The sequence below is a fragment of the Pinus tabuliformis genome, chromosome J (genome assembly GCF_031772625.1).
Source record: "Pinus tabuliformis cultivar Carrire ecotype Pingquan chromosome J, CPIR1, whole genome shotgun sequence".
In the NCBI taxonomy this organism is placed as follows: domain Eukaryota; kingdom Viridiplantae; phylum Streptophyta; class Pinopsida; order Pinales; family Pinaceae; genus Pinus; species Pinus tabuliformis.
Genome location: NC_142295.1, coordinates 381,051,663 through 381,076,496, shown reverse-complemented (window position 1 = coordinate 381,076,496; position 24,834 = coordinate 381,051,663).

Here is a 24,834-nt window from a genome sequence, read left to right as displayed (position 1 = left end):
AAGCTCGCCTAGAAAGGGAGGAGGAGTATTTTGTATAAGGTAACATACAATAGGTTTTCTTTAGCTCATGATTATGATTATGATTACTGCTAGTATGGGTAAAACATTTCCCTCTAATATGGGTAAAATGTATTATAATAATATGTCTTATTCAATGTTTCCCCTCTTTTCACAGTTACATAAGATATGTGAGTGAAAATAAAAGAGAATATTAGTTGAAACATATTATCATAATATATCTTTGTCTAATAACCTTCACATATTAACATAGAGTATAGTGGCCATTGTCATCATCACATATCCTATACTTATATTATTATTATATTATATTATATTATATATCTTTTAAAATTATATTTTTAATTTATTCTATTATATAATCAAAGTTTTATTATTTATTATTATCATCATCATATACTATATTCACATGTTTATTATTTTGTATTCATATAATTATTATTTTATAGTCTAGAATTTTAAATTTAAATTTATAAATTATTCAATAATATAGTTATTAACACTTAAAAAAAATCACCTTCAAAATATCATTTGATATAAGTACTTAAAGAATTTTAAATAAATATATAGTCAATAAAACATAAAACATTTCAACTTTGATCTTTTTATTATTTTTAAATTTATATTTATAAATTATTTAATAGAATTTTGAACAAATACTTAGTAAATTAAAACGGAAACATATAAATTTTCATTCTCCTATTTTTCTATATTTATGTTTATAAAGTATTCAATATTGTAATCACTACGTAAAAAGTTAATCTTCCAAATATAATTGATATAAAAATGTAAAGAATTTTAAATAAATACTTCACAAGTGAAAACAAAAAACATCTAAACTTTTATCTTTCTATTTTCTTAAATTTATATTTATAAATTATTTAATAATATAATTTCTAACACATAAAGTTAACTTGCAAAATATCATTTTATACAAGGAATTAAAGAATTTTAGATAAATACTCAATAAGTGATAACATAAAACATTTAAATTTAAATTTTCATCTTTTATTTGTTTTTAATTTATATTGTAAATTATTCAAGTGAAAACAGAAAACTTTTAAACTTTCATTTCCTATTTTTTAATTTATATTTACAAATTTATTTAACAATGTAATCAGGCATACAAAAGTTGGGCTTCAAACACATCATTTTATAGAATTTGAAATAAAGAGTGCAAATATTCAGAAGTCATCCCATTTTTAACGCAGTTAGCTTTCAGTATCTTGGTCCGTTACTCCTACCATTTTCTCACTGAATAAAACCTTCAACCCAGTGCTTAATTTATATACTCGCTCACCACGAAATCCAGAATTGCAGGTTCACATGAAATCTGCAATTTAAAATTTGGATTCCCTCTAAATAATGCATATTTTATTGTAGCTTTGAAAGAAATCAAAATTTGAACTCCAAGTTTCCGGGCTGTTATGCAGTCTCTTTTTATGTTGCATGGCAAATTGATGTGATTCATGTCACACAAAGGTGAAACGTAGTCTATGAGTTTATTTAAATTCTAGATTTGGTATTAGAGGTCGAGCCAGAATTAAAAGTGAAATTGTAATTGTGTTTTGGAAAATTATGAATTTATTATAAAGTATATAATATTCTTATTGGTAAGGTAAATAAAAATAAAAACAATAAAAATATTTTTTCAATTTAAAATAAAATATTTTTATTTAAAGAAATAAAATATGTTTTATAATATGTTTTATTTATTAAGTGAGGATAACAAGTATTAGAGATCAAAATTTACTTAATGTTGGTTTAAATTTTTATTATAAAAAAATAAATTTAAAATAAGTAATATTTACTCATTTGTGTTAATAAAAAATATTGTGTTTTTTGCATATGGTGTTTTATATCATGATGTATATGTACATTAATAATTAGGCTTATAATTTTTAATGTAAAAGATTTTTTTTTCTTCTTTTAATAGAAAATTGTGTTTTAGATAGGTTATTTTTTTTAATTATGTTTTAGATAGGTTATTTTTTTTAATTAGATATTGTAGTGATATCTCTAAAATAATATTATATTTTGATTACTTTAAAATTAGACCAACTATCTTCCAAGAAAAAAATAGTTTTATTATATTTGAAGGATGATGGATCCATGAAAGAATAAATAGTCCCGTGGAATTCCCTGGATATAAAAGTAAATAGTTAAGCTGAAATTTTTCTACCTAATTCATAGGTAGAATATAAGTAAATAATTCTATTAAATTCCATCCTCATATGAATTGTAACATTTAAGTGTACTTAAAATTTTGATTTATAAATAAGATTTTTTGTTTAAGATATACACAATTTAACCTATTAAAAAATGTAATAAATAAAATATACATTATTAGGAAAAAAAAACCAAACAAACTCTATTTTATATTTGAAAATTTATTTTAATTTGTTCCTATTAAATAACTAAAATAAAATCAAACTTTCACATTAAAACATAACCTTTTTTTCCAAATTTGATTAATTAACCATCTGTTAAATACATTGAATTTGCCATATAAATTTTACTCCATAGCCATTGAATACACAAAATCTGTCATACAAAAGACAACAGCGTAGCAATATGTTTTTATAACCATCATAACAATATCTTTATAAAATGATTTTAAAATTCAATTAATCTTTAAATAATTCTACATTATGATTTTAATAATCAAAACCATTTCAAACATAAAATCTGCACAAATAAATACAAATAACAACAGCATAGCAACATATTTGGAACAAATTGTGGAGCTGGAATTCAATCGTAACATTATCATCCTTTTATATTATAAAAGATTTTAAAATTCAATTTATCTGTAAATAATTATATATTACGATAATCAAAGAGTTTCAAATTCATACGAAATGTGTAAAAGAATCTACACCGAGTCAACGCATCCCGCTATTCCAGCGCTTCAGGCTCGCCCCCTTTTTCATGTTGAAATTCCTCGGCTCTGACCTACTTGGAAACAAGCACTGTTAGTTATATAAATCTGGGTTTTATGAAGCCAATGAGTTCTACTTCCGATAAACCGTGATCTGAGCAATTAGCGATGTAACCCATCTGAAATATAAGCGAAATTTGGCAAAGAATTGGTGAAGATCGATGAACTCAAATGGAGTTACCACATTGGGAGCAAACGGAGGAGGTTTAGCAGCACCTAGAACGCAATCAAGGCGACCCAAATGTCATTTCTTCCCATCTCTGTAAACTATTTTTTTTGGTGAATGGGTAATTTCGGAAGATGGTTTTGGATATCATAAATTTGTGATTTTAGAAATTTGTTTTGATTATGAGAACCATGGAATCACAAAAATTGTCATTATTTGTTTTAATATCATGATATTCAAATTTTCTACCTAATTACTAGTTGTTATTTTCTTTTCCGTAAGAAAAACGGGGTGTTTTGTATTATATTAAAACAGTACATATATATGATAAACATAAACAGCATCATAGTCTTGATAGTATATCTCTTATCTGACTGATCAGGAAACTAAATATATGTTTCTATTAACTGCGTCTGCCATTATCTAGATATTCTCAGATTCTCAGGATGAGGCAGAGAAAACAAAAAAATACACTTATTCTCTAGAATTTGCTCCATATACAGAGAAAGGTAAACCAAAAAGTTGTTTCAAGGTACTTATTTGTGTTGTTGTATTGTTGGGCTGACATTGAGTGTAAAGCTCTATCCTAGCATGTCAATGCTTTCTGCTTCCTCATTGTTTTCCCCATTTTTATCTGAATGTGCATACCTTATTTTGTGTCCATTAAATTTTTATTTTTCTACCCAATTAGTTATCACTATTTTCAACAAGTCCAAATTTTTCCCATATAAATTAACATGTCATCTAATAATAAAAGATGAGAAAGAGGAATTAAACTAGCTAGCTACCACTGGAACTATTCCTTTAACATCTTTGTGAACTATTTTGTAAATAAATAAATATCAATACCAAGATTTCTGGTGTAAATCATGCATTAAACTTATTTTACTCTAAATTTTTTTATAAAATCAAAAAAAATTGTATTAAAATCAACTTACATATATCTGATATTCATAAATAAGTTCTCATCATGTCGGGAATCAGATAGGCATGATCAATTTTTTGACAGCCCTATATCCGATTCCCTGATTCCCTAATATTCAGGGAATCTACAATCCACTTAAGCTCAAGGACACAATCTACTTTCAACATTATTAAAAAAACCCATGTATAAAAAATATTGTATAAAAGATATTGCGAGAGCTTTGAAGTCTGCCCAAGTAAAAAGTAGAGCAATTGATTGCTCTCTCCCATATGGACTGTTAGTCCTAACTTCGACAGAGCGTTAGCAATAATATTTTGCTCCTTGTATATATGGAAAAATGATACGTTTTAGAACAACCCCGTCGAAGTTCTGATCTTTGTATTAGTTCATTAATAATGGAGGTTTGAAAGAAGACTCTTTAAGCCCCCATTGATTTTCGTTAATCCAGTCAATGTAAGATTTTAATTTCTGAGTTTTCCTAATTACTTTAAACTCTTAACCAAGATCTACTCCTTTGTAAGAAATTAAAAATAATGCACAGCGGAACTTACTTTCCATGTTCAAATGCTCCTGGTCTTTGCTTGAGTTGTTGGCTCTTGAATCCTTCCAAGAGCTTGCAATCCTTCCAGTCTTCAATGGAGCAGACAATCTTTATGAGTTGATTGCAAGCCTTGGAGACTCAGCCCTTTTATAGCACTGCAAAACCCCAATCCTTGGGCAGCCTAAAATTTAGCTGAAACAAGTCTGTCTGAAATTTCAGATTGATTGAAATCAATCAATCAATCAATCAGATTTTGATTTCCTTATTCAGCTCAAATTTAATATTGCTATTTATTTTAATCAACTATAATCGGTCCATTAACAATCATAATTGATTAACATTAATCTACATGTATTTGAATCCAAATCCTTATTTTTAAATACGTTTAATGCCATGACTTAATTAATCACATTATTTGGCATATGAATGTAATCTTATTGACAGTAATTGACATTATAATCATGATGCACTATATGTCCAACTTAATTATTGCAATTAGACGTCTCTAAATCCAACAATCTCCCACATGGACAAGTGCAACCTTTTGATTATATGTCCTTAACTTTATTGCATGCAACTTTTCTGTCTTTACTTATCGTATTTCTTAAACAATTCCGTCCATCAATTATGCTAACAAAGGACTTAAGCGGCATTTGTCACATTTATTCGCAACTAAACTGACATAAATCACGCTGCCAACATAACTGAATGACATGAATCTGATTTGGACATATAGTTTAGAAATTACACGCAAGTGTGATTAGACGTGCCTATTTCTAATTGAGTCACCTTTACTTTACTGTATGAGGCCAAAAACTTAAACTTTAAAGAAAGAAATAATGAAACTGAAACTGAATGCAACTTGTATATATCATCAAAATTGTTTACAATTGCATTACATAGAACATCAAAAAAACAGAACTTAAAACATATTCAGACTCCCACATTTTTCTAATTATCCTAAACAGATATTACACCCATACAAGCAACATGTTGGTGAAACTTCTTGGGTGGTAATCCTTTAGTAAGAGGATCCGCAATCATGGAGTCTGTACCTATGTGTTTTATACATAATTCATTATTCTGCACTCTCTCTTTTACAACCAAAAACTTAATGTCAATGTACTTCGACTTTGACGAACTTCGGTTGTTGGATGCATATAACACTGCTGAATTGTTGTCACATAATAATTTGAGTGGTTTCTGAATAGAATCCACAATTTTCAGACTTGTGACGAAGTTCTTCAGCCATACGCCATGATTAGATGCTTCAAAACATGCAACAAATTCAGCTGCCATAGTGGAGGAGGCTACCAATGACTGTTTAGCGCTCTTCCATGACACAGCACCACCTGCCATCATGAAGATGTATCCTGATGTTGATTTCATGCTGTCGACACATCCTCCAAAATCAGAATCGGTGTATCCAATGACCTCGAGCTGTTCCGATCTCCGATACGTGAGCATATAGTCCCTTGTTCTCTTTAGGTATCTCAACACTCGCTTGGCTGCCTTCCAGTGTTCCATACCTGGGTTACTCAAATATCTCCCTAGCATTCCGGTAATGAACGCAATATCCGGACGCGTGCATACTTGTGCATACATGATGCTACCCACGGCTGAGGCATAGGGAATATCTTTCATGAGGTTTTTATCTAAGTCAGTTTGGGGACATTGTTTCAGACTAAACTTATCTCCTTTTGATATAGGGGTATCTCCTGGTTTGCTGTTTTGCATGCCAAATCTTGTTAGAATCTTATCGATATAGTTCCTCTGGGATAACCTCAGAATACCTTGAGATCTATCTCTAAGTATTTCAATCCCTAGAACAAATGATGCATCACCAAGATCTTTCATTTCAAAGTTCTTAAATAAAAAATTCTTAGTTTGATGCAACATGTCTTTATCGTTACTGGCAAGCAATATGTCATCTACATATAAAACCAAGAAAATAAATTTACTCCCACAGAACTTAAGGTATATACATTCATCTACTATGTTAGACTCAAAACCAAATGAGCTAATAACTTGGTGAAATTTATAATACCATTGTCGAGATGCTTGTTTTAGCCCATAGATAGATTTCTTAAGTCTGCAAACCATAGACCCTGCATCACCTGATACAAAGTTTTCTGGCTGCTTCATATAGATCGTTTCATCAATGTCACCATTGAGAAACGCCGTCTTTACATCCATCTGATGAAGTTCTAAATCATAATGTGCTACAAGCGCCAATATAATCCTTAAAGAGTCTTTCGATGAAACTGGAGAGAAAGTCTCTTTATAATCAATGCCTTCTTTCTGTGTGAAACCTTTCGCAACAAGACGTGCCTTGTATTTTTCAACATTGCCTTTAGAATCCCGCTTAGTCTTAAATATCCATTTGCAACCAACGGGTTTCTTGTCTTTAGGCAACGGAACGATATCCCAAACGTCATTGTCATACATAGATTTCATCTCTTCATTCATGGCATTAATCCACATTTGAGAGTTAGAGCTTTCCACAGCTTGTTTGATATTAACAGGATCATTTTCAAACATGCCAATGTCAAACTCATGTTCTTGAAGATATGCATAATCCTTTGATTGTGTAGATCTTTTCTCTCTAGTAGATCTCCTAATTGGCACAGGCTCTAGATTTTCTTGAGGTTCATTGACAACTTGATCTTCAACAGGAGGAAGAACATCATTACCAACTTCTGACTCTCCCACACGCCCTAGGCCATCAACATTTGTCATGTCAATGTGCGGGTTTGGGTTGGGTTCAGGTCCATTTGTGTTCTCTATTCCATGTTGAGTTTCTAACTGAGTTGTTTGGGATGATGAAGATTGCACATTGTCAAAAGATGTATTTCTAAACACAATCGGAATTTGAACAAAACTAGGACTTTGGTCCATAGTCTCATTCGCATTCGTCTCTTCTTCTTCAAAAATACTATCTTTTGTCATATCTCCCCCCACAAACTCATTATCCTCAAAAAATTTTGCACTTCCTGACTCGAAAACTGTATGTTCTGTTGGATTGTAGAATTTGAACCCCCTAGATCGTTCAGAATAGCCTATAAAGTAACAACTAACGGTTCTTTCGTCCAGTTTCTTTTTGCTTGGCTTATAAGGTCTAGCTTCACATGGACATCCCCAAACTCTCAAATGATTCAAGCTAGGCTTGCGCCCAACCCATAACTCGTAAGGGGTCTTGTTAGCTGCTTTAGTAGGCACTCTATTAAGTATGTATGCTGCAGTCTTTAAGGCTTCTCCCCACAAATTCTCAGGTAGAGTTGTACGAGCAATCATACTTCTCACCATGTCTTTAAGGGTGCGATTTCGTCGCTCAGCAACACCATTCATTGCAGGCGAACCTGGCAACGTATACTGAGGCACAATTCCGCATTCCTCTAAGTATTTTGCAAAGGGACCTTGACGCTGTTCTCCTGATCCATCATAACGACCGTAGTATTCACCACCACGATCAGAACGAATGGACTTTATACGTTTGTTAAGTTGTAACTCAACTTCCGTTTTGAACTTTATGAACACGTCTAATGCTTCCGCCTTTTCTTTTATTAAGTAAATATGACCATATCTTGAATAATCATCTATGAATGTGATAAAGTAACGGTCACCATTTCTTGTAGCCTTTGGAAAAGGACCACAGATATCCGTATGAATTAATTCTAAGACATCATTACACCTTTTTGCATCATACTTACGTTTATTAGTTTGTTTTCCCTTTATACAATTTACACAATCACTTAAGTTTGTAAAATCTAAAGGTTGGAGAATATCATTAGACACTAGACGTTCTATCCTTTTCATAGAGATATGTCCTAATCGCTTGTGCCATAATGTTGCAGATTTCTCGCAAGTTAATTTACGTTTTCTATTATCTATATGCAGTGCCTCTGAATGTGAAGTGTCTATATCTAAAAAATAAAGATTATCATAAGAAGACAGGATACCAGAAGCAAGAAGCTTAGAATCTTGACACAAACTGAAATTTCCATTACCAAATGAACATACATAACCATTTTTGTCCAAATAAGATATAGAAATTAGGTTCCTTCTGAAAGATGGAACCACTAAAGCATCAAAACTTAAATAAAATCCTGTCTTACATAATAATCTAAATTTTCCTATGCTTTCCACTTCTACTTTATTGCCATTTCCTACGTAAACGTAGCGCTCTGCCTCACTTGGCTTGCGATGGCTTAGGCAACCCTGCATCGACATATTGATGTTAGTCGTTGCACCTGAATCTATCCACCAAGTATATCTAGATACAGAACTTAAATTAACTTCAGAACAAACCAAAGCAAGAGACATACCTTTCTTTGCCAACCATGCATGATAGTTGGTGCAGAATTTCTTTGTATGTCCTGGCGCTTTGCAGAAAAAACAGTTCCTTTCTCCTGCTTTCGCAGAAGTATCTTCCTTCTTGCTTTTCTGCGCGGTATTGTTTGCAGCTACCTTGGTAGGTCCCTTTTCCTTGGCAGTAAACTTGCGCTTCTTGCCTTTACCCTTAGGATTAGATGTTACTACATGAGCACTTTCTCCCTTAGTCATTTTCTGTCTCTCTTCCTCCTGCACCAACCGAGCCTCAAACTCAGGTAGTGTCCACGTCTCTTTTTGACAATTATAAGTCATCTTGAATTGACTAAAGTTAGACGGGAGAGACAGAAAAATGAACTCAATGAGAACCTCATCAGAGATGTCATAATTATGCCCTTTCAAGGCACGTTGCAGTCTTGTCATCTCAATAACATGCTCTCTAACCCCTTCTTTTCCCTTGTATTTTATTGTTGCCAACTTCACAAAGAGTGTACTAACATCAGTCTTTTTACTCTTTGTGAATTTTTCTTCAAGGGCCTTAAGGTATTCAATAGCGCCTGTCTCTGTATCAGGTATGATGCCTCGAAAAGTCTCATGGATCGTTTGCTTCATCACCATTATGCACATGCGATCTGAATGCTCCCATCTAGCAATATCAGCCTTCTCTTGAGGAGTTACCTCACTCTCTTTATTAGGCTTGGGGCGATCAAATCTCAGTGCTGTGTCCAATTGCATGATCCCTAAGACTAATTTCAGCTTTTCCTCCCACTGTTTGAAATTGTTCCCCATGAGGGGCTTAATCTGACTTAGACTTAACATTATGTTTGGATCTGAAAAATTCAAGAACAAGAAAATAATTTAGATACGATGCGTCACGATTTAATCATAATTCTAAAATCTATCTAAAAGCATGTGTAAAACTATTTGCTCCATTAAAACTTTAGCCAAAACACCATTCAGTAATGAAACACCTTTGGGTGCAATCATTACCTTCAGGCAACCCTTATGCGCCAAACAACTTAGCAGGCGCCAACCCTCCTTTGGGAAAGCTAACACCCACGTCCATTGCCAGCACGTTGCTTCAACTTGTCATGAGTCATCCTTGCAATCGTCTTACAGAGAGCGGTTCGTTTGCGAACATCAATGCTTGACTCATGCGAAAACAACACATGTATACCAAACACCGTCTTTAGTTAGATTCCAAAATTATGTCTGTACCTATAGAATCTAATCGTCCTATATAGAATACAGTATCTTATGACACCTTTTAAATTTAATATGTCAACCATATTCATCAAAATAATTATTAGACTTTAGCAGTTTCTACAATGATTACCTTTTAGAAATGCTTTAATAATTTATTTAGAGAATACTAAATAATTTTATGGTTGCCATGATTAGCATCATTGTGATCAAATCCGAATTTTAGTATTACATCAATAATTAACGTTAATACAAATTTTATGCCATAATTAGCATTATTGTGATAAAATCCGAATTTGGTATTATATCAGTAATTAACGTTAATAAAAAAATTTTATGCCATAATTGTGATCAATTTAGAATTCAGTATTATACCCTTTAATTGGTGTTAATACCAATTTTAAACAATATCTAAATCCTAATAATTAGCCTAAATATAGCATAGTAATTATAGTAATTATCCTATAAATGTAAAGTGATCACTGCATGAGAAATATAAAACCTTTAGCACTATATATATCAGGGCAGGCATTGGTACATATACAAACCTTGTCATGGATATGTGAAAATATTTAGAGTTTCTACAAATTCCACACACTAAATCTAAATATCTGTACTTTTTATATAAAGATGTTACATGTCAGAAATGAAACATGATAGACATTTTTGGACTTTAAAAAAAAAACTTCGGGCATTACACTCAAGCTCTCGGACCATCCCTTATTACCCTTGAATCATCCTCATTACCCTTTAAATTTTATAAATCAATGCCGGTGTTGTGCTTGGCTGAAACTCTACATGGTTTTTTTTTTTTTTTTTTAAAAGTAAATAAGAATTTTGTACAAGATTAACCATTAATTTTTTTTTTTTTTTTTTTTCAACTCACCAGAGCATAATTTTCAAAATAATAAACAGCACCTGGCCCTTTTCACGATGTGCCTGATAGATTTGAAACTCGATCCTAGCACCAATGCTGTTGAATTAGCGATATTATTGGCCAGTATGTGACAATGGATTCATGGGAACTGGTTTAAATTACCAATTGGCCATTACTCATACTTTTATTCCAAGTCTAGCTATTTTTTCTGTTTTTGCTTTGTTCAGTTAGTTGTATGATGTTTGCTCTGCAGTGAAATTTCCGCAGAGAAAGTATGTAAAAAAAAAAAAACAAGTGATAATAATCAGAAATTTTTCATATTTGAAGAGCCATTAAACGCTCAAAGAATTAAGGACTAATATTTTCGGAGGCAACCGTATTTTTTAGAAATATGCATGCACATTAGCCTCTGTTTTAATAACTGAAGCCTGTGGCGCCCATTGGTAAAAGCTACAGATCAGCCGCCTGATTGAAAAAATGGCCTAACGTAGCTCTTTCAAGGCCAATAAAAACCCTAGATCTCAGTATCAGGCCAAATTTTCGCTTGATTAAAAAAAAATACAACTTTAAACAACGCCAGACCTGCCATGAACAACTATACAAGCTTCCCATTAAACCTGGGTCATACAAACTACTGCAGCTATTTAAAGCCATTAAAGCAGTGCTATAATAACTCAAAATACGCCCCAAAAAAAAAATGCCGCATTTTAGCCATAACCATTCAAAACCCAAGAAAATGGAGCCAAAAAAAAAAAAAAAAAATAGAGTTTGCAACTTGTACGCAACCACAGAGTTAGCCAAGGATTTCTTACATAAGGGTGCTCTGATACCAATTGTAAGATTTTAATTTCTGAGTTTTCCTAATTACTTTAAACTCTTAACCAAGATCTACTCCTTTGTAAGAAATTAAAAATAATGCACAGCGGAACTTACTTTCCATGTTCAAATGCTCCTGGTCTTTGCTTGAGTTGTTGGCTCTTGAATCCTTCCAAGAGCTTGCAATCCTTCCAGTCTTCAATGGAGCAGACAATCTTTATGAGTTGATTGCAAGCCTTGGAGACTCAGCCCTTTTATAGCACTGCAAAACCCCAATCCTAGGGCAGCCTAAAATTTAGCTGAAACAAGTCTGTCTGAAATTTCAGATTGATTGAAATCAATCAATCAATCAATCAGATTTTGATTTCCTTATTCAGCTCAAATTTAATATTGCTATTTATTTTAATCAACTATAATCGGTCCATTAACAATCATAATTGATTAACATTAATCTACATGTATTTGAATCCAAATCCTTATTTTTAAATGCGTTTAATGCCATGACTTAATTAATCACATTATTTGGCATATGAATGTAATCTTATTGACAGTAATTGACATTATAATCATGATGCACTATATGTCCAACTTAATTATTGCAATTAGACGTCTCTAAATCCAACAGTCAATTGTTTAAGTTCCAATTAAAATAATAATATAGCTCCGAGGTTAACAGTTTTTTTGGATAGAATTTTTTTTTTATTTCCTTTATTACCACATATCTATATTTATTGAAATATGTGTAGATATTTTTAAATTTTTATCTCAATATGATATAAGAGTATGACAGCATTCTTGCATCTCCAAATGCCTTCAAAAATAAAGGAAAGAAGTGTTTTGACTTCCACTCTTTATAGGATTCTTCAATAAATATATAGACCCACCCTGCATTGATGTTTAATTTTTATAGAACACAAATTTAAGTGGTCATGGCATATTGGTAATTGGAAAATAAATTTGGGACGTTCTCACATTCACTCCCAACACATAATGCATCTACAAGGCCTGTTGAAACCCTACTTACATTGATTCTTCCCCAACACAATGCATCCATAATGCATCTACAAGGCCTGTTGAAACCGTACTCGCATAGATTCTTCCATGTGAGAATATTGTTTTGCCACACCAGCCATCCGAAATATTTGAGTTTCTTGGCACATATGCCAAGACCATACCTTCAGAAACCACCATTTTTCCATTGAACCTGGTTGATCAAGAGTTATATGTTTGTAGACTTCTTCAATAGAGATAATTCCCGCACTAACCTCCCGTCCCATTTAAACAAATCAGCCTTATCCCTCAAAGAGATCTTCGCAATGTACAAATTAAAAAATATTTTTCCCATATCTCTCCTAAAGCCTCCATTTAATCCCAACTCACTAGAGCTTATCCAAGTAGAATATAGATATTTCGCATCCCTATCATCTGAATTTGAATTAGGCAAATTTTACTCATGTCGTGAAGGCACTGGGTGATAACAATAGACAGAGTGATTTCCCTGAAAACTTCTAATTGGATCCATCACTATTTCCACTGCAACTCCCAAACCAATCTCCCAGCGCAGATTACGGAGAAGCCACTATTTTAATTCCATGAAGCAATACCATATGTATGAACCATTTTTTGGTGGAGTCTCGGCCCCATACTTAATCCATTCATGAAGTGACAGATTTTTTAGATTGTTTTTCTTAATGATTTGTTGCCAAAGACTAGATCTGAATATAACTTGCTAGAAACTCTTTATAACCAGTGCCCATCCAAATTATTCATGAAGTGACAGATTTTTTAGATTGCTTTTCTTAATGATTTGTTGCCAAAGATTACATCTGAGTATAACTTTTCTAGAAATTCTTTATAACCAGTGCCCATCCAAATTACATGATGTTGTTTAAACCCCATTGACCTTCCTCTTTCTTCTGGGAATTGATTTTCTTAATGACTTGTTTAGCCATCAAATATAAATGCATCCCATATATAGAAATATTATTTGATATAATGAAGTTTTCTTAATAATTTGTTTAGCATCAGATATAAATGCATCAGTAGGCTAAAATCAATCTTCCTCCCAACAACAACTATTTATGTAACCGAATAGTCAGTATACGTTCAAACTTTATCAATCTCTGATTAAATATCTATTTGATTTTAAGTTGAAACCAATGTCATTTATGTACACGAGTAGTCAGTGTCCCTTCAAACTTATTATTCAACTATTATCAATATCTGATTAAATATCTATTTGATTTTCATATGAAATCAACTATTATCAATATCTGATTAAATATCTATTTGATTTTCATATGAAATTACGGTAATTGAATCCACAGTGTATTGGAGAAATATCAATGGAAAAAAAAGAGAGTGGTATTTAGTGTGATTTTTGGACTTTCCCATTTGAGGTGAAATCTTGATTTATGTTATTTAAACTGGTTTTTTATTATATATGGATTCAACACTTCGAAAAACTTATAGGGCACTTTGATTGGGTAGGGGTTACCCATCAAGCTTGTGATTTCAATAAATGCCTACAGAATTTTAAAGAAATTAGACCAAAAATACTGACAAAAAAACTTCCAAAAAATCTCACTAAAAACAATTAAAAAAAAATAGTACTCAATGAATTTAACAAGGTTATTATATTTTTTGACATATATAATAACATATTTAATATTGGATCACATCCACTCATATCATAACATAACAGACAAACCCTCCTAATAAAATATAGAATACTGACGAATTAATTAATCTTTTTCTGAAAATAGATTATTAACACCTATAAATTAATTAAGATTTTTTTTAAATCCATTAATAACACATAAATTAATTTAATTATTTATTATAAGAAATTATGTTTATAATGTATATATTAATCACAAATAAAAAAATAAATGGTATCCTATTAGGTGTTTATGAACACAATTTTTTTTATAATTTAAAATTATCACATTAATAAATGTGATTGATATAGGCTAGTAGATCTATATCAATCACATGAACATGAATAATAATATTAGCAAATCTAATAGAAAACAATAATAGAATTTAATAATATAAATGTAATATTAATAATAATATTAGTATTATTATTATTATTATGACTATTATTATTAATTAATATTACTAGTATTTTTAATAATAATAATAATAATATATATATTATTAAATAAATATTAATTTATTAATATTAATAAATACTAATATTAACATTAATTAATATTAATAAATAATATTACTAATAATTAAATTTAATATTATTTTATATATTCATTATAAGATTTATTTACTTGGTTTATAATAGTTATTTTAGGGTTTATCATAGAATTTTCTCAATATGAAAATCAATCATTGTCTACTTTGGTCAACCATGCTTAACAATGTGAATCAAGGTTAATAATTATTGATTAATTATAATTAATTAATATTATTAATTATAATTAATTAATATTATTAATTAATTAATTAGTATTTTTAGTTATTAATTATTAATTAATTATTATTACTTAATTGTTATTATTAAACATAAGATATTATTGTTAATATTTTTTTTGGAAAGTCAAGGATTTATTCATTAATCAAAAGAAGAGTACATGATTACCAAAATGCAAGTAGTCTCACACAAGCGAGTTTGTTAATCAATCCTATCACCATATTACAAAAAAAACAGTAGAAAAGACAGATTAGAAGTCAAAAGCCTCGCAGGCCAAAAGCACCAAAAGACAAATAGAACCAAAATAACACATGTGACCATTCTTAATCATCACGTAATTGACCCTGGCTTGTCTGGCCCAGTCCCTAGAGGGGGAGGAGGGTGATATGAACACTGAACATGTTGCTCTAAGTGAGCCAACCACGATTTGAGCTTCTCGACCTTTTCAGCTAGCAGATTTTGACGCTGCCAAACAACCACAATCCTTTCTCTAACATGGCATTGAAAGTAATGCAGTTGATTTAGGGTGGTGATGAAAGCCTCATTCTCTTCCTTTAAGGTCATGTCATATGCTTCCAAGTGATCCAGAATAGACTGAAGCAGGTCACAAAAAGAATTATAGTGAATCTGTCAGCCAGCAACTCCTGCACGCCCCTACCTGCAGCTCTGACCCCGCACACTTGCTCCATCCAAATGATCCACACTACCTCTCTTATCGACTCCAGCTAAACATCCACCCCGCACAGAGCTCACACCACCTCTACGGCCATGAGCTCCTAATGATGCTCTCGGCACACCCCTAGTAACACGTCCACCCCACTTGGGTCTTTCAACAATCCTACCCATCAGTGCCACCTTCAGCTCAATGTTGGAACCACCCTGATTGGGCGAAGCTCCCCTCTGCATGGGTTGGGAGCGAGAATTACGCAACACAGGTCGTATAATGAGTGCCAAAGAAGACATCCCCAAGACAAGACCGACAACGTTCTATGGAACCTCTTGAGAAGTCATGAAGCAAAGCGAGTCAGATGCCAGCTCCAAATTATCTAGCAGAAGCCTTCCCCCCAAAATTGAAAACCACCACACACCAGCTAAGAGAGAGGTGAGCATACCCACAAATAAGATTCGTGCCAGCGAAACTGATGGTTATTCCACTCCACTCACAAGGGAAGCACCTAGGAATAGATGCTCATGCATAAGGACTTGACACCAGAGCACAGACACTTGAGAGACAAACCCAAGCCAATTAAGAGTTGATACAAACTCCACCAGACATCCCTGCAACCTCCGAGACCAATTGCATGCAAAATGCTCTCAATCCCCTGACAAAAGTAAGGAATCAGGGATAGGCAGAAGAACTTGAAGCTTTTGTTGACCTTTCATGGTGGAGGAAGCGATGGCATCGTTTTCTCCACCACTCTGAGACTAACCGAGGGTCGAAAAACCCAGACACACTAACACTGCTCAAACCATAATCTGCCAACCTCCACACTACCAATACAATATAACATTCCATAAACCTGACATTCGTCGTTAACCAACTTACCTTACAAGCACACATTCCCATGGAGGATGAATGAAGGCTCGCACGTCGCACCGATCCCCTGATCTTACACCTTATAAAATCAGAAGACTGACAATCTTTCCTCCTTCCCATCTGTCATATGTTAGCATTCGTTGCAAATGCGTCAAACACGTCTCAATTTTTGTCATCCCATATTGCAAAATAGTATTGTTAATATTATTATTACTAATAACAATAATTTTTTTTGTTTGCCAAGTTGTCTATGTTCCTCTAGGCTTGACCTGTGGCTTGGGAAGCTGTGACCCAATGGAATCTAAGTCATCAAAATCACTTGGGTATTGCATCCAGCATGGGCCACACTAGGCCTAAGTTGACTGGATTTTAGCATGTCTCCTCCCCCTATCACAGGCACAACAACCTCTGTGAGGTTTGAGCCTAGGTGGCCTTGTTGGCGAGGCCCATCCTCAACTAGTTGTGCTACTTGGACTTGACTTATTAATAACAATAATTAATATAAATTATAAAAAGCAATATTTACATTTTAAATAATTAGTTAATTATAAAAACAATACTTATTTATGAAAATAAATAAATTATTATTAATAATATTTATTAAGTAAATATTATTAGAATTGGGATAGCCTCGATGGAACGCCTAATACCTCTACGCATTTTATCTGACACGAGCTAGCGTATGTCCGAAGAACTCTGTTGAACCCTCCCCCACGGACTAGACTAGCTTTGCCATCTCCCAGTTGTCGTACCTTTCGAACGTCGTTTCTATGCACCATCCCATTTACCATTCATGGTCCTGATCATTAATCCAGGTCCGAGTGTGACGAAGGACCCTTCCAAGACCTTTTACTTTCATGATGTGTTAAATTGTTGTTTTTAAAAGAACATTAATGAATACATCTGTATGCGGAAAAGAAGAGGAACATAATAATCATCCACACATGAAAACATAAGCGTTGATAATGGAGTTTGTCCAGGAGGGACTATGTCTCCAGGCCCCGGCTTCAAGATGGTGTAGGCTGCTGCATTAAGTGTTGTCAATAATGATGATGTACACAAGCAATGATGTCGCGATCATACAAGGAAAATTCCCTCACATAGGAGTGGCTCTAAGAGATGTTCCACAACCGGAACTCTCAATTAAAAGACTCCTATCAGTATGACACAAAAACATGCATGGTGACAACAAGAGTATCCCAACAACATACAACAAGGGATCTCAAAACATAACATGATGAGTTATGATAGCAAATACATCACATAGAAGATTCCCCATCAAATCAAGCAAGGAATCATGACAACATGTAATAAACAAGATCCTGCATCAATATCAATCAAGGATTCATGCAGCATAATGTAAAAGAAGAAGTACATGAATAATAATCATATACCTCACACCACGGGCCATCTGAAGAAGTGGATGTTCATATCTTTAGCAAAAACAATCCACATGAACAACGTTGTTCACATTGTCGATGCGCAGGCAGGGCCTATTACCAATCTGGACTTTGGCTCCCCTTGCATCGATAGTTTTCTCGCTTATCACAATCAGTAATCAGGGGCATCTGAAACAGAGCTGTCAAAGTGTTGAAGCTTGCTGAAACATCGATCTCACAGCATCGATTGCAAGAAGAAGACTGCTCTGGCTATCTGCAATATAGCTCTCTGGCTATCTGGCTTTTTAGCGCTCTGGCTATGTCGCTGCAAGTCTGCGGCTCTGCCTGACTCTATGGCTCTTTGGCTCACCGTCTCGTGCTACCTTAGTCAAGTTCTAAGGCTCTACAGTTCTCGAGTCTCTAGCTTTCAAGCATCTCTGAGTAAACCCGCGGCACTGTCTAGCTATCCCTGACTATCTGGCCCTCTCATGCTGCGTCTCTCCATCGGGCGTAGCCTCCTCATTGGATCTCTAGCACTTTAGACTCTCAGGCACTCTAGCACAGGCTCTTGGGCTCTCTCTAGCACAACACTCCCCTCCCCTTGGCTCTCTGTCACTCATCGTGTTTTATAACACGTTTTTGGGACAAGGCCGCTTCAAATGTGGAGTTTGTTGATGTAAAATAGAAGTCGTTTTCATAGAAAGACCGGTGGGTGCAACAAAAACCTTGGAATAGACTTTTTCTATTAAAACAGATAATACACAGAAACAAAGAAAATTCCGACCGAAAAGTTATAAATCCAGACTTCAAAATATATCAAATCAGGTCCATAAACCCATCAGGTTCATGCTATATCGCAATCGCATATCGCTCTATCAATGGCCCTGTTTAACAGGGGATCACCAATCGCTGATCATCAATACGCCGATCTGCCGATCATCAATATGCCAATTAGATATGGACCGTTGATCTGTTCCTTGATTCGACAGTCCAGATTGCATCGCATGTCACTATCGCATCACCTCTTGGTATCTGGAATCGCCAATCTCTTGACCGCCAATTTTCCGATCGTCGATTTTTCGATATGCCGATCGCCGATCACCGATTTGCTAATATGCCGATCGCCAATCGCTGATATGCCGGTTTATCGATCACCGATATCACCGATTAAATCTGGACCATTGATATTCTTCCGATCCAACAGCTTAGTTCGCATCGCATATTGCTATTGCTACGGCCCAGGGTTCTTCTCCAATACCTTGGCATATGCCGATGCTGATTGCCGATCGCATGACTTAAGCCCTGATATCACCGATAGCATGCCTCTGACTCTGATTAATTGGAGATCACTGATCGGGGGTTCTAAAGGCCCGGCCTTAAGTCCGCCCTTTGGACTCCTCTGATTGCGATTTGCCTTATAAGGCTTTAAAACCCATTTTTAGAGGAAAAGCCTCCTTTTTCAAAGGAACTAAGGCAAACTATTTCTGTCATAACTCCATCATCTAGACTCGAATTGGAGTGCCATTCACACCATTGGAATCAGGACAACGATATCTATGCTCTGGTCCTAGGTCAACATCATTTTGAACACTTTGATTTTCAAGCATTCATAAACCCTCTTTGTCCTGTGTGTCTTTCTAGAGCCACCTGGATCAATCCTCCCCACTGAGGAGGTTTTGGTCCTCCAAAAGCATGAAAAATAATCTGTAACTCTCTATGTACCCTGTCTACATCACAAGTGTCCTAGAAAGGTCTTGCTTCCATCTACTTCACCTTTGTTCTTTATAGCCTTAAGCGACGAGCTGACACCTGCTACCTCTGCGACCTGTAGTACATTGTTTTGCAAATTACATGCTTGAATGACATGACCAACTAAAGACCCAAAAATCCCACACTTGCCATGAGTTTATAACACATACTTAGTGGTCAAGTTTACAACAAGATGGACATAATACTCCAACTATGACAACAAGGCCAACCTATCATGGTTCCTTCAACAAGTGATGGAAAACACATCATCACTGCAACACATGATTACATCGACAAGTGATGGAAACATAACATCACTTTCATAGTGTAAAATACGACTCAAAACATGACCAAACATCATTGTTGCTGACCAAGTGATGGAAACACATTATCACATTTACACTTTAAAATGCAACAAATGATTTACAAAAGAATGACCATGAAACGACCACATGTCTAGAAACCATTTTTCACTTAACAAGGTGAATGGGTCACCTCCTTGAGGTGATTTTGCTTGTCTAACAACTGCTCTTCGTGGTTCACGCACCGACGCTTTGTCTTTGAGGCGTTGCTCTGGATGGAGCCTCCAACAAGTGGCTCTTTGATGGCCATTTCTGTCGCAATGACTACAATAGGTTTTCTTCCTCCATATCTGCTTAACCTATTTCCTTTCATGCTATTGAGAGGGTCTTTCACGCCTCATGAATGTTGCCATTCTTTTCCAACACTTAGAAAAGGTATGGTTAGGTAAACCACAAAAGGTACATGTTTTTCAATGCATTGATCTTCGTTCATTATTAACAACATGATCATAATCAAAATGAACATTCAGAGATCGAAAGTGATTATACTTTCCTTTGCTGTCTTTGATGTCAGTATGGTGATGAGAGCTTGCCTTGGCTCTCTCCCTGCAATGGGCACTACCGTGGGATGATGGGGATTTTTTCCCATCATTCTCTTTCCTCGACGATGTCTCGGACGAATCTGACACCTTTTATCATTCTCCTTTAGTGTATCTCAAGCCTGCAAATCAATGTTCATGCACAACCTTCAAAGGTTGAGTCATGTCTTGGTTATTAACACCAAGTTCTTCTTTCTCCTCTTACCTCATCCTTGTAAGGAGCCTCATGTTTGTCCCTGTAATTGGGATCTCCAAATCTCCAACAGACATGATACTATGAGAAGATGAAATCGAAAGGAAATTAGCATTTTTTACCTCCTCTTTCGATTTGGAAAGAACTGATGAGGGCTGCTCATCATCCGTTGTTGGTGGTTCGCTAACTGTCTCAGTGCCTTCCCCAATTTCTTTGCTGACATACCCAAGTCCTGCCTGACGAGGTAACTCCTCTACTTTGATGGGATTGACAATTCCTTGGCCATTAACGCCCAAGACTTTTCCTTCATACCCCATTCTCTTCAATAGTTTGGAGCCAATTCCTATGGTATGATTTTCAAAAATAGCGAAATCATCATCAGGAAACATACATGAAGATGGAGAACTACTTTTTACCTCACAAGGGTCTCACTGTAGCTTTTCCAAGGCATCGTCCTTTGTTTGCAGCTGTCGTAGCAAACTTTGTTTTTCCTCTTTCTCTTCATGTAGAAACATATTCAATTCATCATTCTCTGTTTGAAGATTATGTTTGTTTTGCTTGAGTTCTTCCATGGCCTCTTCTGTGGCTTACAACTAAAGCTGCAACCACTCCTTTTCCTCTGTCTCTTTCTGTAGAGTTTCATATACGATTTCCACTTTTTTGGAAATGTTAAGCATGGTCTCGTACATTGCTCTTTCATCCTCTATCATTGTTCACACTACAATTCACATACACGTAAAGACCACTCTGATACCACTTGATTTAGGTCTGGGTGTGACGAAGGACCCTTCTAAGACCTTTTCCTTTCTTGATGTGTTAAATTGCTTTTTTTAAAAGAACATTAATGAATACATCTATATGCGGAAAACAAGAGGAACATAACAATCATCCACACATGAAAACATAAGCATTGATAACGGAGTTCATGTAGGAGGGACTATGTCTCCAGGACCCAGTGTCAAGATGGTGTAGGCTACTGCATTAAGTGTTGTCAATAATGATGATGTACACAAGTGATGATGTTGCAATCATAAAAGGAAAAATTCCCTCATGCAGGAGTGGCTCAAGGAAAAATGTCCTCAAACAGGAGTGGCTCTAAGAGATGTTCCACAACCGGAACTCTCAATTAAAATACTCCTATCAGTATGACACAAAAACATGCATGATAAATCATCCCGCCAACATGGCATAAAAGGGATTTCAAACAAAAAACATGCATGATGACAACAAGAGTATCCCAACAACATACAATAAGGGATCTCAAAACATAACATGATGAGTTATGACAGCAAATACATCACATAGAAGATCCCCCATCAAATCAAGCAAGAAATCATGACAACATGCAATAAACAAGATCCTGCATCAATACCAATCAAGGATCCGTGCATCATACTATAAAAGAAGAAGTACATGAACAATAATCATATACCTCACACCACGGGCCATCTGAAGAAGTGGATGTTCATATCTTTAACAAAAAAAATCCATGTGAAGAACTTTGTTCATATTGTCGATGTGCAGGCAGGGCCTATTACCAATCTGGACTTTGGCTCCCCTTGCATCGATAATTTTCTCGCTTATCATAGTCAGTAATGAGGGGCATCTAAAATAGAGCTGTCAAAGTGCTAAATCTTGCTGATACATCAATCTCACAGCCTCATTGCAAGAAGAAGACTGCTCTGGCTATCTGCAATATAGCTCTCTGGCTATCTGGCTTTATAGCGCTCTAGCTATGCTGCTGCAAGTCTGCGAATCTACCTAACTCTCTCGCTCTTTGGCTCACTGTCTCACTTTGCCTTGATCAAGCTCTAAGGCTCTACAGTTCTCGGTGCTCTGGATTTCAATTTCTTGGGCTTTCAAGCTTCTCTGAGTAAACCTGCGGCACTGTCTAGCTATCTCTAGCTATGTGGCCCTCTCGTGCTATGGCTCTCCATCTGGAACAGCCTCCTCATTGGCTCTCTGGCACTTCAGAATCTCAGGCACTCTAGCACAGGCTTTCGGGATCTCTTTGGCATAACACTCCCCTCCCTTGGCTCTTTGTCACTCATCGTGTTTTATAACACGTTTTTGGGACAAGGCTGCTTTAAACATGCAGTTTGTTGATGTAAAATAGAAGTCATTTGTATAGAAGGACTGGCGGTCACAACAAAAACCTCGGAATAGCCTTTTTGTGTTAAAACAGACAATACACGGTGATCCAAAATGGATTTTGGATAGACTCCTGAGTCTAAGTGTTCCTCACAGAGGAAAATGAAAGTCCAATGAAGTTCGTGGGAATAGCCCCATTGCATAGATCTCTTCCTTCTGAATCTACTGCAACTTGAATGGGCTAAAATGGACTTAGGATGCAGAAGTTATCGCAAAAAGAAGATGCCCTATTTCTTTGGAAAAAGAGGCAAAATCCTCTAAAATTGGCAAAAAAACATTTATAAAGGGAAATCGCACCAGAAAAAGGCAAAAGACCGAACTTAAGTGGAGGTGAAAGAAACCCCAACCCGTCGATCTGATGTATCAGATCGGAGGCAGACACATATGTGATATTAGGACCCTAGATCTGGCGATTGCAATCATGTGATATGCCGATCGCCGATGATCGGATTGGTGAATCGACATCGGCAATGCACAGAACCCCTGGGCTGTATACGATGCGATATGCGATAGCAATCGCGACGGGCAATCTCAGCCGTCGAATTGTGAGAGGAACGAATGGCCAGGATTAAATCGGAAATCGGCGATTGCCGGACCCGATGGATTTCATAAGCGAAAATCATAAATTTTGAAATCCAGAAACTCAAATTTTTTGTGTATTAATGTCTTTCAGTGTAAAACCCGAAATACAAAGGAAAATGCCTGAAGGCGATAAAACGGATTCGAAGGGGAATTCTAAGCCCGATTGCATAGAAATTGAGTTCTGTAAAGGCGGGTTTCGAGCGGGCCTCAAGCGGTAAATGGTTTTGGGTGGGCTCCACCCAATCCCACACAATGAACGATGTGTGGCTTGGCAGAGGAATAGAGAAACTGCCTTTTTGGGTGGGTAACCTCCGTACTCCTAAGCCACCTGAAAATGCATGATGACCATTGGATCAAAGATCCCATAAATCAATGGTGGAGAGCGCGATAGCGGCCAAAGGCAGACCCAATGCGATATTAGGGTGGATACTATAACATTTGAAGTCCGATGTGGGGAAAATTGTCGGGATTTTCTTTGTATTTGCGATTTTTCGTAATAAACCCAAATACAAAGGAACCCGCGCCTATGCGACTTGCGATAGAAATTTAAAGGCGGACCCAATCGAATATAGGGTGGATTTAATGATATTTCAGGTCTGATATGTTGAAAAGTGTGCAACAAGAAATGCTTGTTGAGAATGCAACAAGATGATGGAGCTTAGTGGAAAGGAGTCGCCTTCACTAAGTGGTCCCGCAAGCAAGTTTTGGCGCAAAGTCTATTTTTAGACTATGTCTATTTTTAGACATATGGATCATGGTCTATGAGTTGCAGTTTGCTATTTATGGATGATTGGTCATGTTGGGAAAAATAGATGGAATTCTATTTTTGGATCACAGCAGGAGTGATCAGAGTCTATTTTTAGACTACTAGTCAAAATAGAAAAGTCAAATATTATTGTCTCATAATAATATTTAGACTATAAACTTTATCTTATCCTCTTGGAGCACTTCAGTTTGAGCTACAGATGTGGCACATGCAGCTGTCAGAAGGAAATACACTTTCTTTGTGGATCAGTTGAGCTATTGCATGCAGGACATCAGTTAGAACTCATGTGGTTGAGTTCTGTGGAGTTGGATGAGCAGTTAATGGAGTTGT